General features: G+C 33.9%; 1 protein-coding gene across 1 annotated transcript in view; it reads left to right on the forward strand.

Moving 5' to 3' along the window:
- The window catches only part of form3 (FH2 domain-containing protein formin 3), a 507,951-nt gene that overhangs the window by 194,351 nt on the left and 292,667 nt on the right, over window positions 1-20,933 (forward strand). Inside the window, exon 2 of the mRNA XM_072535173.1 lies at window positions 11,960-12,023. The gene's annotated coding sequence lies outside the window, so the exon portion shown is untranslated. The remainder of the gene's footprint in view (window positions 1-11,959; window positions 12,024-20,933) is intronic.

Raw genomic sequence — 20,933 nt, forward strand, 5'->3', positions numbered from 1 at the left:
TTGTCGGGGCAGTCGAATTCAGGAGCGTAATTTCCCATGACCAATAAAATGCATGGGTTGGACAACATAAGAAGAAAAATACCGAAAAATATTTTTTTCGGAATAATCGGTTGTACCGAAAGTTAATAATAAATATTTGATCGCGATCGATTGTAGGAATTCCAGTATTTGCGATATTTTTTTATTTTTCGCTGCTTTTATAAAATAAAATCAAAAGAAACTAAAATAATTAAATTTTATTATTATACTTGCTTTAAAATCATCCATTATGCTAGAAGATGTGTTAATATTACTAAAGCAAAAAAATCAGCTCAGCCCAGAACGTCAGTAGGGAATCCGACCGGAGCATAAATTAAGTATACTACTTTTTAATTTATTAGTAGACAAAATCATAAAAGAAACTAAGACTACACTAGAACGATATAAGCTATGCAGAAAACAAATTAAAATCCACACAGAATACTATACGCAAACTACACATTCTTCAAAAATTTGGTGCTCCTTCTTTTTTGAAAGAAAGTTGTCTTCAAGTGAAGAAAATTCTCTTTGAAGTGCCGCCAGTTCTTTGTAAATCTTTTTAGGGGAATTATGCTGTTTCCACAGATATATTGACCATAGTTTCAGCAGTGTTAATCCATTGTGCACAATCTTCCGCATTCGAGATTCAAACAACTAAATGCTTTAAAATTGCGATTTTCAAAGGGGTAGTAAACATTTTTTGTGTTTTTTCTAAATTCTTTAAATTTATGGTGTAAAAGATAGTCATTGGTTAATGCGTTATGGACTTTCACACCGAAATGTTTTGTCACTTATTTTCTTTGAAATGTCCCGAAATTTCACCATTATGTTATGAAAATTATATGTGGTATGTATCTTTAACAGCAGAATAATTTAGAAAACTTTTTATTTAAAAAATCATTTGTCAAAAGGTATATTTATTTAATAAGAACCCTTTCAGGCTACATTACAGAACGTTTTCTGAATCATAATTCCATCATCAGTGCTGTTAACACTTTAATTACGATAAACGTAAATGTTAAATTCTGACTAAGGTTAAAGCAAATATGATTTAATACTTACCAGGTATACATGAGTGAAGCCACTAAATATATAGGTAAAAATCCTTTAAATGTTATTAAATTTGTTAGACATTACAACGTTGCTGATAATTTGATATGATCTAAAAGTTTTAAACAGATTTACTTCAAGGCAACATGAAACTCTCAATTGAGGTTGCTGGTCCTGAGCCGTCGGCGACGTCTCTATATAGAACTAACGGTAGCAACTGAGTAAAATGAACTGATCATTTTAGGACGGATCTATGAACAAAGCAGTCAATGTAACCGGAAGTGTGTGTCTTAATGCGACTATAGCCAACAATGTGACAAATGAATATATTAAAATTTTATGTATTATTACTTCTAACAGTAGCAAATATCAATCTATTTATACTAAAGTGTAATATGCCCTGAAAGAATCTTCTTCTTCATGTGCCTTGTCCGTTCCGAACGTTGGCAATCAACATGGCCACTCTGACTTTGTTTACGGCAGATCTGAATAGTTGATGCAAGGCAGATGCGAGGCAGCCGATGACAATCCGAACCATTGCCGCAAGTTTTGGAGCCACGAGTGTCTTCTCCTCCCTGGACCCCTTCTGCTGTCTATTTTCCCTTGAACGATCAGCTGTAGTACTCTATATTTATTATGTCTCATAACGTGACCCAAGTATCCCAACTTTCTTTTCTTTATACTTATTCAAAGTATAATATATATATATATATATATATATATATATATATATATATATATATATATATATATATATATATATATATATATATACCTGACAGAATATGTTATCAAATTGTAGAAAAAAGATTGTATAGTTGGGATGACGTTAGAAAATTTTTGAATCGTAGGTAGGTAAACATCAATACACTTCATCTAATTTACCTACCGTTGCACGTCATCCGCGTCATAGCCCGTGAGGTCACATGATACCAACACGAAATATTTAGGCGGTAGGTGTGTTCTTTTTTAGAATAACTTTGCCGAATACACTGGCATTACAGCCACTAGACATATTTTAGTACATACGCGTAGAAATAATATTTAAAGATTTCTATTAATGTCAACTTAAAGAAATACACAATATTATGTTTCATTTAATTTGTATAAATGCATTATAAAGCGTTTTTATGAAGAACATTTGTTCGGAACACACTGTAACTGTAATCGAACGAAGGTGACATTTTGGCATAAATTGGTAACACTTATTTGACAGCTGCGGTGTTGACTAATGTTAATAAGTAATAAAAAAAAGTGTTGTATTTGCTTAAGTATTCCATTTTACATCTTTATACGACGGATACAAGAGGCTCAAATGTTTATACCGTCCATTGACCATTCTCTCCCCTGTTGCCGACAAGAATGTAGCGTAGATTCTTTTTAAATAATTTTAAAACTGTTTGTCCTTGTTCTAGTGTAGTGTTATGTACAATTTCATGTTTATTACATTCTGCGCTTGCTGGATAGCCCAAATTTGACGAAATGCCCCTGATGATGCTGTAGAAAGCGAAAGTACTTGGGCAAGATTTGATTATTACAATTGTGCTCGATATTTGCCTTTAATTTTTCAAAGTTCATTTATTCGAGCATTCAACCTTATATCAATATACATATTAGATATTATGGACATTTGGAAAGTTGACTTAATAGAGAATTTGGAAAATGATAGGATTAAAAATAAATAAAATATGGTCAAAAGGAGATGGATGTAAGAGAAATCCGATAAAATATGGTGTGTGGAGATGTGATGTTTCGTCCAAACATAAGAAAGGGAACCAAGCGTTTTGTTGGTTTCGTATTAAGACGTCGATTCCAAATAATCTCGGTCGAAGTAAGGATGATTTCCGGTAATAAAGAAAGTATTGAATCTGCTACCAGTCAATTTTATTGATCACAACTATTCTAACAAATGCGATTTTATATAATAATTATCATCGAAAGCCGACCATAAATGCTTCTTGCTATGTCGTTGATCGCGAACAGATGTGAATATATCCCGTTTAAGATTCTAAGTACACTATTTCCGCGTGAAAATCAAAGAGAGAAAAATTTTTATATCATCGAACCGCTACGACTGAAGGCCGATACTTGAATATGTTTTTGTGTTACTGAATCGTCGCCAACATCAAGTCAGGGACCACAATCCGTTAAATCACCGGTTTAGCAACTCCTAGAATTTATTTAATACAATGTACGACTTGACGGTCAGGTAGTCTCTGAGAGAAAAAGGCTTTATTTTTTGAACCAAGAATAGATTTTTAATTCCACTAAAAATTCGGAGAACTGATATAAAGAGAATTGACAAACTGACTTTCCTGTAAATTACCTTACTTTGTAAATAAATACTTTTATGTTAAAGAGATTTGAACATATGGGTTATGAAAATAGTTGGCGATGGAGAAGGAAAAAACCTCGGTGGAAAAAGACATGACGATTCACGCAGTTGTGACTTCTTTGCTTTTCTTTTATTGTTTTTAAGTCTTCGTATAGGTCAAATCTTAAAAACTTTTTTGTGAGATTTTGGATATAAGGCACAAATCTGAGATATTAATAGTGTGGTTATGTTGTTTTAAATTTAAGTGTTTTTCCTTTTTTTTTTCGGTGTAGGTACTCTAGTGAGCGTGATGACAGTGATCTACAGATTCTCCCTATATAAGTAGCATCACAGTTTGAGCATTTTAGTTTGTAAACACCACTTCGATTCATATAATTAATAGGGTCTTTAGAGTTAATGAGACACTGACCCAAGTTGTTGGATACTTTGGATGAAATTTGGATATCATAAATTGATCGTTTAATGAGATTTCTAATATCTCCAGAGAGGTACTCATGATTATAGGGTGAGGAAGTATAAACAGGTTTGGTGATCAGTTCTCTGTGGAACGCAGTCTTTTGTTGTTTTTTATGAATGAGTTTGTTGATAATGTTTGGATCGTATCCGTTGGATAGAGGAGTGATCTTTAGACGATGAATGTGACTGTGAGAAGCTGAATATTTATGTGACATAGGATGATTCGAAGAAAACGGTATGACGTGGTCAGTCTGTGTAGGTTACTTATAAATACAAAAGTCGAAATGTTCATTTAATCTGGTGTTGATAAGGTCAAGAAAGTTAATTGATTGAAATTATTCTACATGTAGTTTCATGGTGAACTTAATATGGTGATGGATTTGGCTGGTTTTAGAAAGTAATTGATCAGCTGAGTTAGAGTTACTTGATATGAAGATTAAACAGTTATCGACGTAGCAAAACCAATGGAATATTTGAGGATTTTCCATGATTTATGTGGATTCTAAAAGATCCATAAATATATCAGCTAGAAGACGAGAGAGACAGCTACTCGTGGCCAAGCCGTCAGGTTATCTCTACCTATTGTTTATTATTGAATACAAAGAAAGCTTAAGCTAAGCAGGTTTGTAGATGAAGTGATCGAATTGGCTTTTAGAAGAGAGGAAACAAGAGTAAACCGACAAATAATGCAGATTTCTAGTTAGCATTATAGTAGAAAACTCTTGTTATTTTCTTAGATAATAGATGCTTCTTTGTCTTCCTTTTTAACACCAACAAAAACACGGTAGCAATACAAATAATTCAATAATGATGTCATTTATATATTTAAGAAGGCGACGTAATTACTTCATGGCGTAATGGTTAATATGACAGAGAAGAATATGGTATTTTTGTGGCTTTCTTTGTACATCCGTTTACAACTTTCTTCAATCGGTCTTGGTACGCTTTTTACTTTTACATATATTGTTAAATTTAAGTGCAATATTTATTGCGACACTTTTTGTATTTAGGCATTTGTAAAAGGCAAGTGGCTATACACAATATATTGACATGCATGATAACAATAAATTATACTAATAGACCAATAGACCAATAGGAGGACCAATAAAGGTAACTTTATCTACCTATTGCTACCCCTATACTGGTTATAGCTCTACCAAAGTTTACGAATTGTGCAGAATCTGGAACTAGTCTGACTATGACTCATTAGTAAGGCTATGATCTTAGGCTCTTCAAACAACTCTACTATAATCAAACAGCGACCATAAAAGTACATGTACACGTACGTATCTGCACTAAAAGGATTCCAATAAAACAAGGGATAAAGCAGGCACCAGTCATGAACAGTAGGATAGAAAGTAAATAATAAATATGAAGTACGTCGACGACGTACTTCAATGGTTTCTTTAATCTAAGTTTTAAGGCAACTTAGGAACATCTCCAGGACAAGTTTATGTTGACGCCTGCGCCTTGAAAACTAATTCCGAACTTATTCGGAATATGTCCGGGGTATGCCCCGCGAATACACCTATAATTGGTAAACAAGCGAATGTAAATGTGATCGTATCCAATAGATATTTACTGTTTCTGACCTTGTATAGAGAATGCAAAAAACCGAAGAAAGTAAATAGACACAGAGCATTTTTCAATTCAATTATTAGTATTGCTGACGCCGTTCGTAATGTATTTTGAGACCTGACCGGGGTCAATTGTACGTGTGTTAAGTCTTATAATAAATTAAAAGTACAATGCGTCTTTCTTTTGGGGAAAAGTCAACATAAAAATTCAGTTGGTGCTAATGTAGCGGAAGCCCAACGCCACAACTAAGTACTTCGACTATTATTCAGTGGGGGGAAAAATTGTAGTAAGACGATGGATTCGGTGTAATGAACTATCATTTTTAAGTAATATAAAACAATTGGCTGATCTTCAGGTAGACGATTTGTTTCAGTCGGTCCTGATACAGAAACGTTTCATAATATTGTTGCGATAGCCAAAGTCTGAAAACAGACACAATGTAGACGTAAATATCTATAATATTCTAATATTCTAATGTTATAATTATAAGAATAATAAATAAAATAGCTAGTGCCACTAAACTTATATATTTCATGGATTATATATTTTTAAGAAGGGTGTTGTTTGTATTTCTAAGTACAACTGATTAAACAGTAGTTTATCTCATAACAAAATGTTACTGTTTCTTATTATTGTTGTTTTAAAATTAATACATATTTATAAATAATGCCGATAAAATTTTGTAATAACGTTTTATTCACTTTATTAAATTAGATATATGAATAATAAAACCATACGCAAATTGCTTCGCAAACACATTAAATTATTTCAATAAAGCGATAAAGCTGTTGTAAAACAAAATATACAATATCATATTTTCCCCGAGCAACACAGTTAACTACTCAACAAAAGGTAGGCATAACAAATATCGCAATCGTAACAAACAATTAATTCCGAAGTCATGATTATCTCTACAAATCGATTGGAATTCCTTGTTCTAAACATCGAGCACAGAAACACACACACGACAACCAAGTTTCGTCACACCAAATGCCCCCGTGAATGGGAAAAATGACTCTCCCTCGGGTAATTTATTGTAACGCTACTAGAGCAATAAATGCTTTGATGCATTTTTTGTTATAGGTTATTTTTTCATACCTTAAAATAGCTGTGTTATATGGCTTATAAACGAAACATGATAAAAAGAAAATTAAAATATTATAAACGGATACAATCTTTTTTTAATTAATTAGGCAACCCAGTTTCTAGAAATAGTAGTTCAAAATTGAAAGTACAAGATTGAATTACGGATGGTATGCAGTTAAAGAATAGTGTGTAAAACACTCATTTTCTTTCACAGTATAGCTTGTGTCGGTTTGAGATTGAGAGTCTCAGTTTGCCACTACTCCATGAAGGGCAGACTGGGTAGGGAAGTTCTCATTCTTAACACGGTACGTTGCAATTACTAAATAGGGAACGCCTTATGGATATATGATCATAGGACAAATGTGAATACACACTCATATACATACAAAAGCATCTACACACTCACACACAAGATACAAGTAGGTACACACATGTGCGTTTTCTCTGCCTCATTCCTCCCGTAGGCAGATGTCTTCTTAGAAATATACTTTAGGTCTATATGTTGGTACCATATAGTCAGAAGTCATCATACATTCAGCATCCTTAATTGCATATATATAATTTTACTATGTCTTGGTCTAACCATTATGTAACTCAAGTTTTATGCTTCTGTTGGTGTGTCCCTTAGAATCCATGTCATGATGTATCGTCGATATGTTATTCACTTACTAATAGTTGTATTTTCTTTTCATTTATTTCCTCCCATACTATGGGTAACCAGATCCTACTGCATTCTGCTGAGGAATTTGAGACGCAATTGGTCTCATTTAGCATAATTAGAGCCGCACTGTGATTTTTCTCTTTTTACCATCTGTTTCTTTTAGGACTAGACTTAAACGTTCCATTGGACCCCATGTTCATTTTCCCATGCGTGTTTACATATTTAAGATCTATCAAATTCTCCATTTTAATTAATCTTATATAATCTTATATTAAAGTAAGAGTGCAATAACAAAAACAAAGTAATTTAATTTTCAAAATCTTAAAAACAATTTTTAATTGTGTGTGTGTGTGTGTGTGGTTGGCTGCGAAACCTATGGTTTCATTGGGTTAATCATATTTGATTTTTATTCTTAGAACAAAACTTAAAATAAAATGTATTATTATTTTAAAAACAATATAAATACGGTAAAATATTCTACAATATACAAAATTGGTAAACTAACAAATCACATATGAGGCTTTGAGAACCAGACCTGTTGAAACATTAAATGGAGAAAACTGAGAATAACAAAAACTGGTATTTTAAAGAATTTTTTGTGGCTTACATAAAAGTGTTAAATTTTTTTAGTATGAAGCACTGGCAATAGTAGTGGGTATTTTGTAACGGATTGTCCAAGAAAATGTGTTTTTTTTTGTAATATACAAAAATAATGTGGGTTGATCCGCTTTGGTATTTAGAAAATCTTCCATGTATGTAGAACAGTCTTATTAAAAATAGACATAACTATGGAATAGCTTTATTGTTAGTTACGCCAAAATACAAAAGTATATAAATTTAGTCCAAATCATCTCCTCGCAGTGAAATTTTGTCCTGAACAGTATCAAAGCATTTGAGATCTGTATAAAAGTCATGATAGATCGGTGGAATAATCTCGGTCAATTGCAGCAGGTTTTTTTTTTTGGCTGGAGTTATAACATTTTTATCAGGATATAAAATTGGTAATTTATCCTTCGAACGATCAACTTAAATTTTTGAAGTTATAATACAAGGAATATAATAAATAAATGATACATCTTTCAGATAATATTGAAGGTCTCCAAATTCTGCTTGGTTTAGTACGAATTTTTGGCCGAATGCCTTTATAAAAATGTCCTTTGGTGGAATGACTACATTTATCCATCCATTTCTGCCTAATTATATTTTTTGAAATTATATAAAGGTCTTGCTGAATTATTAAATAAAAACCTACAAAAGGCATAAATAAGTCTTATATAATAATTTTTTTTAAATTCTTTTTTTCATAAATAACGTGCTCTTGTCATACTTTAATACAAATTAAAGATTAAAAACAAATATTTTTTAAACGAACTTTTATTCAAGTCAACAATTTCAACCTTTAGTTTTTGAATTTATCAACTTATGTTGTTAATTTATCATGAACATTATGTAAAGTGTTTTATTGGTAGCTTTTCGATTAACCAATTCAATTATTTAATTGAAATCGTAATTGAAAATTTAAATGGATCGACGGGCAGCTCGATTGTTTTAAATTTTTTCTCGGTCGCAAGTCTAAAAGAAAAAAAAAATGGTATATACATTCATACATGCCCGTTTATGTGATTGTTTAACGTATGAACGTAAATACGCTTGCAGATTGAAATTTATAACGAGGAGATTATTTGATAAATGTAATTACAAAAATAATAAAAGAAGAGAAACAACTGGCTCCAAGGTTTAGTTATTTAATATAAATTTAATAAAAATGTTGGGTTTTCTTTCTTTTAACAAGTTATTGTGTCTTCTTTCCCATTTATATGACTTATTTAATATCCAATCTAAATTTTGTCCTACGCAAAAAGAGTTTAAATAGTTCGACTTTATCACAATTAGAAAAAGTTATGTACCTATATATGTATAATACCTGTTTTAATGGGAACAAGCCACAATTAAAGCTTAAAATAAGTTTATTAACGTTTCAATTTTCACTTCGGAAATAGTTCTCGAAATACAAACATTAATAAATTAAACAAATTTTGTTTTTTCATACTTGGTGAAAAATTCTTCTATTATTTTATCTGACTCATTTATATTGACAATTCAGACATATATTATACATTTTAAAGTAAATTATTTTAAAATGATATTGCCAATATTGCTGAGTTGCGTTCCTGGGACGACTTTATTGTAAGATACTTCATTCGATTACATGACATCAACTTTAACTTGAAAATATCCATAAAAAAAATTATGTAAGTATAGACAACGTTTTATTGACCTATGCAGAGAAAATAATTGAATAAGAATGAATACATATTTCCAATATAAAGATGCACACAAATACAAAAAAAAGTCAAAAGCAGACGAGAAAGATCCATCATAAACTATGTTTTAGTGGACAGACCATCAAGGTAATGTATTAAAGATTTAAGAGTAAAACGAGGAGCTGAGATAAATAGTGACCACTATCTAGTTGTAGCTAGAAGCAGCTTGGAAGTGCGACAAGAACCGATAACGAAAGACACAAAGAAAAGAAGTAAAGCTAAATACACCCACTATAGAAGTAAGAAAAGTAAAAACTGATGGAACAATGAAATAAAAGCAGAAGTAAATACCAAGAAGATAGTTTGAAATGATTATCTAAAAAGCCAAACCACAAACTACCAAAAATGTTAAAGAAATGGCACTAGCTACGAAACGGAAATGATGAAAGAAGACTACCACCCTAACCAAAAATTATTCTTCAAAACCCTGAAGAACCAAAAAGTCTCCACAAACACCAAAGCAGATAAGAAACAACGAAGGACACCTACTGCATGACAATGATCACATCTTAAATAGATGGTAGCAATATTTCGAGGGTACACTAAACACCCAAAATGATGTAGACAGCAACCAAGAAAAACCAGAAGAGGTAGAGCAAGAAAACCAAAATCCAGGCGAAATAACTGTAGCAGAAATAAAAGAAATTATAAAAAAACCTAAAAAGGTAAGGCGGCTGGATTTGATAAAATCACAGCAAAAATTCTACAAAACATGGGCGACAAGAGCATTAAGTTGCTAACAATAGTTTGCAATAAAGCATACCAAAAGATTAAAAAGTGGGGGGTTATTCTACCCATTTTTAAAATGTGAGAGGCGGGAACGTAGTAGCTACAGAAGTATAACACTGCTCAGCACCCGTGTTTATATATATATATATATATATATATATATATATATATATATATATATATATATATATATATATATTTATATATATATATATATATATTTTTATATATATATATATATATATATATATATATATATATATATATATATATATATGTATATATATATTTGTTTGCTAGGTTTGTCGGTCTGTTGTAAAGAAAAGTTAACTATTGCTTAAACATTTCGGCTATTTAGCATTTTCAATAAGCACTTTATTTTATAAACATTCCATTACACAATTATATTTCATGTTTACACTCTTCGGGGTCTAACATGAAGTTTAACATCTAACACCGAGTAAGGGGAGTAGGCAGATTGAGACCCCGAACTCAAACGGAACCGTATCCCTCTTGATAATGGCTCCAAAATGGGTGCCGAAATGAATATTTATTCGATGAATTATTTGGTTGGTTGTTATTAAGGTGAATGTTGGCTGTTTTGAATATTTATAAATTTTTAAAACGAATTTTAAAAAATTTAGCAGTAACACATAGAAGGGCCACCCACAGAGATTTAAGAAATAAGTTGGCCACAAATGCTCAAAAACGCTTAGGTTGGGTCGAGATCCATAAAGACTGGTCTATTGATGATTGATGTAAGGTAAATTATTACAAATCATTTTATTTTCGCACTTTATAATTGTTATTCACTATTGACAGGTTTCCTTCAGCGATGAAGCCACATTTCAAATTATAGATAAAAAGGCCCAGTTTGTCCGACGACGTCCAGGGGAAAAATATAAAAAGGGGTGTGTAATTAATACAATTAAACATCCCACCTCAATAATGATATGGTTGGTGATTAGTGGCAAAGATATGGGACGTTTGTATATCGTAGAAGGAACCATGCGACAAGAAAAGGGTTTTTCAGACAAGATTGGTTCCACAAGTGAACGAATGGTTTAGTAACAGCCATAAGATATTTATGAAGGATGGAGTAACTTGCCATACGGCTAAAAATATTTAAAACTTTTTGTTAGAACAAGAAATTCCGCTTTTACCATGGCCCGGCAACTCACTAGACATAAACCCCATTGAAATTGTCTGGGAGTGTTTAAAAAGAAAGTTAGCCAAGGAAATAATTACCAGCAAGGTTCAGTTGACAGAAAGAATTATTTTCCATTGGAATGACACCGAAAATTTAAAAGAAATCTCAGGAAAATGCATAAGCAACATGCCTAGTAGAGTGGCTGCACTGCTTAAACCCAAGGGTGGCTTAACAAAATATTAATGTAATAGTAAAATATTGTAATAATTTACGTTGTTTTTGTTCAATAAATATGCAAAAAGGTTACTACTATTATTTGTGTTATGTTTCTTACTTATAGCTAACATAGCTATAATTATAATATATTATAACACACAGAAACCTAGAATTTGCTAAATGAATCTGATAAGTTGAGCAGGGACTGTATATATATATCCAATATCCTAATTTTCTTTTTCTTTCCTTTGATCAAAATTTAGCAAATTTAAACTTTGTGTGAAAGTTTGAGCTTTTTTGGAATCTTTAGTTAACGTGTCTATATAAAAATAATATTATTTTTCTTTTTGTTTTAGGTTTTATCAAGCACACAATTTGGATATTATATTGGAAAATTAAAACTGAAGCACCTCAGACCCTGTAAGTTTATTTTAAACGTTTCATATTAGTTTTAATTCTAGTTGATTTTCTATTAATTACTTACTTTACTTTTTCGTGTTCAAACATGTTCATTTCAAGTGTTCGACCCAAAATCGGGCACAGTCTATTGTCTTGGTGTTGACCTTCCACAAGTCGTCCATCGTGCATAGAATGGGCATTGTTTGCACTGGGGCAGGTGGTTCATGTCTTGTTGTTGGCCGCACGTACATAAGGTGTCATTTTCATCAAGCTGGTGCATCTTGCTCTGTTGGTCTTTACAGCGGCCACTCCCGATCTCATTAGGTTCAAATCATCATGGCTCATCAAACCAGTTGGTGTGTTTGGTTTCGGGGTTATTAGTCTGGAGTCTGGAACGGCACTGAGAAAACCTTTCCTGGATTTCAGCCGCAGGTAATCGCGTGAGTGTTCATACGCACCAAACCTTCCTAGTAGCGTTGCTTTTAGGCATCCTGTTGCTATTCCGCATGCTTGATTAGGGCTGGTCCACTTTCTTAGCGTGTGTCGATCTATCCTAGATAGAACATGCATGCTAGCCCATAAAGAAACTGAGAGCCTTGGCTGTAGTTAGGTAAACGTTTGGCTGGGCGCTCCATTTAGAGTAGTGAAGTTTGCGAAAGACGTTACGGGATGCTACCTTCAGAGCGATCTTTTCTATCAGTGTGCTTTATATGTGACTGTTCTGTCCAGCTTTACTCCGAGGTATATCACTCCGTGTGGTCCAACAGGTCTTCGTCCCATCTGATCTTCAGCTTTTTTTGCCTCTCTCGATCTTAGGTGAAAAGAGCAGACTTGGGTTTTGGTAAAGTTAGTTAAAAACAAACTAAATAGTAAATAAAATAGAACTTTGCGAATTACCGACAATCAATATTTATTTATCTGCACCATATAATAAATAGGTATGTTGAATTATAACAACTAAAATATATTTTTTAAATATATACTACCCAAAATTTGATGGGTGCAGTATACACTTCCACTATTTAGAATAATTCTTCTTTTTTTTTAAAGAAAGAAGTCTGCAATAGTAGGATACTTGAGCTATTAATACTGAGAAGTAGGAATTGTTGTGTTGTAGGTTTCCGACAATGAATCTGTCAAAATATGCCCGAGCTAAGCGAATGGAGTATACCACGTATGATAATTTTTAGACAAAATGAGTTAGATATTGACTCTGAGTCTATTGCGCACTCTCTATCGAATGATTCTAATCCCAAGTACCAGAACACATTATTTAGCACATTATGTATAAATTTGTAATAGCACGGATCAGGTTCTTTCGCAAATATGTTCTAATACCACGTATTCGATTAATTCTAATACCACGTTAAAGAGTGCTGCTAAATTTGAGTTCTAATAGCTCGTATCAGCCACGCTACTTATGAACTCTGAACAACAGCAGGTGTATATTCTAACCTATAACATATGAGTTGCCGCCTTTGCGTTTATTGTAGTGTTTAATAGTGCAATTTTGTTGAAAACATGAATTCTAGGACAAAGAAAATTATGGATTTAGTTTCAAAGGTATGAAATAACTATAATTCTTTATATGTTCTACTGATAATTAATTTATTTTACGGTATATGTGAAAAAATGCACTTCCAGTCTTTTTACGGTGCGATCTGTTTGTCAGTTTATAGGCAGCGGACGTATCATGGGATCCAGTTGTGGCTCTAAAAAGTTTAAGGAATTACGAAATAGACACTGAAAAACTACAAAAAAGACATGTATTAAGCCTGAAAGTTTGTCACGTCGCTATTATTTCTACTTCTATTCTTTAAAATTTCAAGATGAGAAAAAAGTAGTATGTAAGAAGAAGTTTTTAAATACCCTTGGATTTAATGAATGGATGATTCACAACGGGCTATAACTACGTAGTCAGTTAGATAAAAGCATTATCTCAACTCTGAGAAATACAACAATGATGACAAAATAGAGGATAATAAACACGGTACGAGAACCAAAATTAAGTTGGAAGATAATCTACGTAAATAAGAAGAGTATTTATACATTACAGCATTTTTGGAAGGATTACCTAAACTTCCAAGTCAATACTGTAGACAAAAATCATCGAAATTATATCTAGAATTAGTATTTGCATCAAAAAAGCACCTCTACGATACGTAGGTGTCAAAATGCATAAAGATCATCTCTAAGCCCAACCACATTTTATGCCAGTTTTGAGAAACTAAACTGATCATTGTTTTAACCACGAAAGGACAGTTTCTTAATATTGTTCTGAAGCTATTTTCTTGTGGCATTTTAAATTAATTACTATTTAAATGGGAATAAGCCACAATTAAAGGTTAAAATACGTTTATTGACGTTTCAATTTCCACTTCGGAAATCGTTCTCAAAATACAAACCTATTTTTGAGAACGATTTCCGAAGTAGAAATTGAAACGTCAATAAACGTATTTTAACCTTTAATTGTGGCTTATTCCCATTTAAATAGTAATTAACGAAAGGACAGATGTGACACTTGTAGTTATGAGATAAAAACTGTTACGAAAGAAGTGTGGAAAGCACATGTTGGAAAAAAACAGTGCACGATTAGAAAAAGATAGTGATATCAAAATAGGAATAGATAAAAATGTGTTGTATTGACCATTGATATTGAAGGAGTAAAATTGTCACCTTTAACAAAACCTTTAGCATTTTACTACAAAACATGCACAAATGTACAAATGTTCATTTCCAAGTGTATAGTGCTCTCACACATCCCGTGTATATGTTTTTTGGTTTTGTTTTTAACTGGTTAGTGAAATAAATATAACTGAAATAATAAAAAACATAAAAGAAAAATTTGGGGGATTGGGTTGGGAGTTAGGGGGTTTTTTGGTGAGCTAAGCTCTTTTTTTGTTTTTTGATTTTTTTTGTGTTTTTGTGTTTTTGTGAGGCAAATCTGCTAAGCCATAGATTAGGGCTTCTCATGTGAATATCTTTCTTTACGTTCAATTAGGGTTTCCCCTGTATCCAGCCAGTTGTTGTTTTGGCCGTCTATGTACTATCCTTATATTAGGATCGTAGTTTGTCAACTCTCTTAGCGAACGGTTCGGATGGTTTCTGAGGTTTTCAAAGAGCTCATATGCATGCTCGACCATCATGTTCAGGACGCTCTTTTGTATTAAAAATCATATTACAGCAATTCTTATATAAGTAAAAGCTACCACGTATGAAAACCTAAAATACCACGTATCAAATAAACTCATAATTCTAATACCGCGTAAGTGACCTAAAACAAACCAAAGCTTATCTTTAGGAATTTTATTATTACAAACAATAAAAAGCAAGTATGTTATAAATGAATATGCAATAAAACTATTTAGAATGTATGCCACAAAGGAAAAAATCAGTTTTTTCGCTGTCCTGAAAAACGATAGATTTACTCATACGTGGTATTAGAATGTAGGTAGCGATGTATTCTTTTTTATATTAAGCAAGTTCCCGTGGTATACTTTGGGTAAACTTTTTATTATAATATTGCAGCGTTATTAAATATGCATTCGATTAAAATAAGATTAAGACTGTGGGTAAAAAATAAACACATTGTTTCAAACGTTAAAGTTTGGACGTTCGTCAAGTTTATATATACCGAAACGCATCGGTATATCAATTGTTTACGTATATTTTAAATTGACTTTTGCAATATAAAATCAAAATGGAATTAGGCATTTTTGAACAAATTGACTTAAGTTTTCATCTTGTATTTTTTGTTTTTTTTTACATCCTATGTTCAACCTATTAAAAGGTAGCCTCGAAAAACGCTAAAATTGTCTTTTTACGAATATTTTAGTAGTTTATTTGCAATTTATGTTTAAACCTAGCGTTTTACGTAAAAATCATAGAAATAACTTTCGTCTTAAAATAACTCTCAAATTATGTAAAAAAAAAAAGTGGTTTTAAAGTGAAAAAGCAATTTTTTATAATTTGTTTAAAAATTCGTATACATTAATGGGTTGCCATGGAAAATTTTCAGTAAAATTTTTAGCATAGCATATTGGCATCATAATAATATCGATTAAAACAAGTTTCACTTCACCTCTCTCACTAGTTTCAAAGCCGACCGATTTTGATCACCACATTTTTAAAGCTTTGTGAACGATTCCGTTAAAATGCAATGTTTCCGAATTTTGCACATTAATACTTTAAAGCATGTTCTTTCAGATGAATTGAATAAGATATCTTAATTGTTATAAACAAAGTTTCTATCAATTTAAAAAAAGGCACTAACTTGGTCTCAAAGCTTCCTAGGTCAACTTTTTTTCTTTTTTGAATTTGTAAAAAAATTCAGGCTTTCTATGTATGAAAAAAACCAGTTTGGTAAAGACAATGGTTAATAAGTTATTCTAATTGTTTATAAACAAAAAATCGACATGTTTTTGCCAAATTATTTTGCAATATTTAAAACTATTTTTTTTTAATAATATTATTAGAATATAACTTTTTTTTCAGAAGCTACCTGTATAATAACTATAACTACATAATTTTCTGACTTATTGTTGCAAAAAACTTAATTTGGAATAAACAAATTAAATAACTTTTAAACTATTTGACCGATCGAGTTAAAGTTTTGATCATGTTTTAAGCACTATAAGATACAACATAGTATGTATTAAAAAGGTTATTTTAAAAGTTTATTTTCAAAAAAGTTATGACTATGTTTAAAACAACGAAATTTTTGACTTATTTTTCAACTTTCTAAGCAACAAATAAGGATAGGAACATTTAGAAAACGCCATTTTAAAGGTTTTTATATGACTTATAAGTTCTTATTCTCAAATTTATTTCAAATGCTTTACTTTTTGCTGATAGACGAAAACAGCGAAAATTTACCGCTTTTTGACCTTAATTGTTTAATTAATAAATAAATTCCAAAATATCGACTGCAGGAAACATATAGATTCTTGTTACAGAGATCCAGACTACTCAAAACAACTGTCGTTTGCCTGAATGGTTCAGTGTCACAAACTGGGTACTTTTTTGCTTATTTCTCTGATCTATTTAGATTTCGGATTTTTGCAGAAACAGTTAGGTGATAACTTTAGTAATAATAATTGACTAATCCTCCCTTTCAAATAGATCGATCACACAAATCAAAAAATTAAAATATTTTATGTTTTCTACTTTCCTTGCTTATAACTTTAAGATAGTTCATTTTGGAGCAAAGTCGTAAACAAATAAAATAGCGAAAATTTAATTTTCTATAAGATACGGCTAGTTAATAAGGTTTTAATTTATGACCCTTGCTGCCAAGTAGCAATAAATACAAAAACAGCGGAGGAAACAAGCCTTTTCTTACTCAAGGGAATATAAGTCAATTATTATTACTAAAGTTATGACCTAACTATTTCTGCAAAAATCCGAATGCCCCTTTCGCATCCACCTCAAACAGATCCTGGTATAGTTCTAATTGATATTTATTACATTAAAATTAAATTACAATTAAAATTTCAGTTTCTATTCTATATATTATAAATATATTTTTATTAGTACTTAAGGCTAAATATTGCCAAAAATATTGAAAACAAGGGGACTTTTTTTAATTGTTTTAGTTTCAAAGTTAGTAAAATTAATTATTCTTTTCGATTATACTCTATCATAATAGTGGTTTGGTATTATGCCAATTATCGATTTTTGTACATAAACAATAGATTCGAGCTTTTCCTGCCAACAAAGTTGTTTGAAAGTATGTCGGTAAGTAACAATGACCTATATTTTATTGATCACCTCATAAAATATTCATGATTGTTACACACTCGCGTGTAAATTTAGTACTTTCTGAGATCGATGAACATAAAATAGCTTGTATTAAAACTTTAAAAAGATTGTTATCTTACTGCAGCAATCATTATTTCCTTTTCTTTTGTACTGTCAATAATGTTGTTAAACGATATAATGCTAGTGAATCAATTTAGATAAAATATGTTAAGACTGGTAATTAGTAGTAGTTTTGTAAGATACCTTTTTAAATGGAACCAAACCAGAGTAATTATTGTGATCGGTATTTTAGAGAAGCTTTCAGGGTATTTTTAGTTCTCTGGCTTAATCATAACATTTATTTGACAGTTCCATCTCTGTCTTCTTTGGTTATTCACTTGTTAATACTCTCACTTCACATTGATGTAATATGTATACTAGCTTTACAATTCGTTTTAAATTATATTTGTACCTCTTATTCCTTATTTCTTTGTTTATAGAATTCTAGAAGTAAAAAATGTATTACAGTGTAATAAAATAAAGTAAATAGAGATGTTTAAAAACTAATAGGATACGAATCCGTTATATTGATGTACCAAACTGTCATAAGAGCTGTCATAAGTCTTTACCATAAGTACTCTTGCGTACTTTTTTTTTTTTTTATACATCTTTAAAGAGAAGGAGGAAAATCTGCATACAGACACCTGTGCCTCACACAGGTAGTGTTGGGTTCCTAGTACCCTAGCGAAGCCGTGCCAGGGAGAGATGCCCCAGGAATTTAGACCTTTGACATCTCTCTCCGTCACCACTCCGAGACGGTCGGCGTCCAACTAAAAACCTCTCCTCTGTCACACCAGACATCAGGATGGAAGGGCCGGTTAAGGCAAACATCTCTCCTGATGCCCTGCTATCGCCCGATTCCCATTCTTTCTCCGACACATTCATTGAGGAAACTACATCCACACGAACCACCAAGGACTTTCAACCCCTGCCTTAGCGAGGCTGCCATCTCTCTCGCGTCGTCTGTCTCCCATATACTCTTATTTCGGCCTGCGACAGTCCGAACCCCACCAAGTTGCTACTCGCTTGGTTTAGAAGTCTGTTGCGAGTTCCCTCTCCTCTCGTTCTTTTGAGGAGAGCAGCTCCCTGATAAATTTGTGGATCCGTGTCCACCACCACTCATCCGTCATCATTTTCTCCACCATTTCTCTCACGGAATCAAACATTCTGCAGTTACACTCTCTTACAAACTTATCTCTTTCATCCGCCCAACGCTCATATTCCAACATCGTGTGTGTCACAGTATCCGAAAAACCACAGTAAAGGCACTGATCGGACTGAGACCTCCTAAACCTGAAAAGGTAGCTGCGGAAGCAGCCATGGCCTGTGAGCATTTGCGTTAGATAATAATCCAGATGCCTATGCCCACAGTCCACCCAGCTTCGAAGGTTCGGGATTAGTGACTTCGTCCACTCCGCCACATCACGTGTTGCCTCCCACTCCAGTTGCCACTGACCAATTGAGACTAATCTCTCGGCCAGTCTTATCTCATTCATTTCTCGCTCTCCAATGTTCCGCCCCCTACGGCTGTGAATCCTTGCCCTTTCACCTACTAGTACATGTAGAGGAACACAGCCGGTGATAACCCACAGAGCGGCAGCTGACACAGTTCTGTAGGCACATGCTACCCGAAGCAGACTAGTTCTGTCCACGCGTACCATGAGCCTCTTGTAAGTTGGTATTTCTACCGCCTCACTCCAAACTGGGGCCGCGTAGAGGACGACGGACTGCACAACACCGTGGAGCGCCCTTCTCCTTTCGGATTTGGGACCACCGATATTAGGCATTATCCTCCCCAGCGCAGCCATTCTCTGAATAGCTCTGCGGGTCACCCCCCTCAGATGTTCCCCCCAACTCCCACACTGGTGGAGAGTAACTCCCAAATACTTAACGTACTTTTTGGGCGCCACTCTCGCTCCTGCGCACTCGAATTCCACCCTATCTCTCTTTCTATAGCCTCTGAGTACTACAGCCTCCGTCTTATCCTCCGCGAGAGAAAGACCATGCTCACTCATCCAATCCTCAACTAGTACACACGCACGCGTAATCCGAAGCAAGAGTTCCTCCCTGTCCCGTGCCGCTACCAGCATAGCAAGGTCGTCCGCGAATGCGAAGGGGGTCACACCCTCCCCATATTCGCAGTTTAAGACCCCGTCGTATGCTAGGTTCCACAACGTCGGACCCAGGACGGAGCCCTGCAGGACCCCAGCCGTTACATCCACCATCACACCATTTTCCACCACAATCTTTCTCTCGGAAAGGTAATCAGCGACCACATTCCTCAGATACCCAGGACAGTTCCTTGCTTCCAAAGAGCCCATTACGTGACCCCACTGCAATGTATTAAACGCATTTCGGACGTCAAAGAGAATCAGGACGACCCATCGATGATCAGCCCCAACTCCCCGTGCCGCCCGGAGCACATCGGTCACCGCATCCACTGTACTTTTACCCTGGCAGAAACCATATTGTCTCGGAGACAGGCCTCCAGACATCACAATCACCTCTTCGATACGCGAACGTAGCATTCTCTCATACAGCTTTCCGATACAAGGAAGAAGGCAAATAGGACGATATTTTCCTGCCTTGAATTTAGGCAGGAGCACGAGCCTCGAGATTTTCCAGGGATCCGGAAAAGACTGCGCGGCAAGAAGAGCATTCATGTGCTCCAGAAGCCACGTGGGCTCCAAACGCCCCAGACGTATAACCGCCTCAGGTGGGACACTATCTAGACCGGGAGCCCTACCAGACTTAAGGGAACTCACCGCCACAGCTAGTTCATCCAAAGTAAAGGGAATCCCACACTCAGCCTCGACGTCTCTCCGCACACCATGCCACCGTCCTTGTGGAAACAGTTCGGTGACTATCTCCAGCTTCTGGTCCAATGGCATGTCATACGGAGCACAGGCGTCGAGATGCTTCATTGCGATCTTATACCCTTCACCCCAGATGTCCTCGTCCAGCTTGTCACACAGTACCCTCCAGTGCCTTTTCTTCTCGGCTCGGATCCTCCTATTTAACTCCTTCTTCCTCGCACGGTACGACGTATCCACACGTTCCACCTCTTCCGCGCTCCGACGTATTCTCGCCCTTGTCAAGTGCCGGCGAAGGGCCACGCACTCTTTTCTCAGT

Source organism: Diabrotica undecimpunctata, chromosome 6 (assembly GCF_040954645.1).
Source record: "Diabrotica undecimpunctata isolate CICGRU chromosome 6, icDiaUnde3, whole genome shotgun sequence".
Lineage (NCBI taxonomy): Eukaryota > Metazoa > Arthropoda > Insecta > Coleoptera > Chrysomelidae > Diabrotica > Diabrotica undecimpunctata.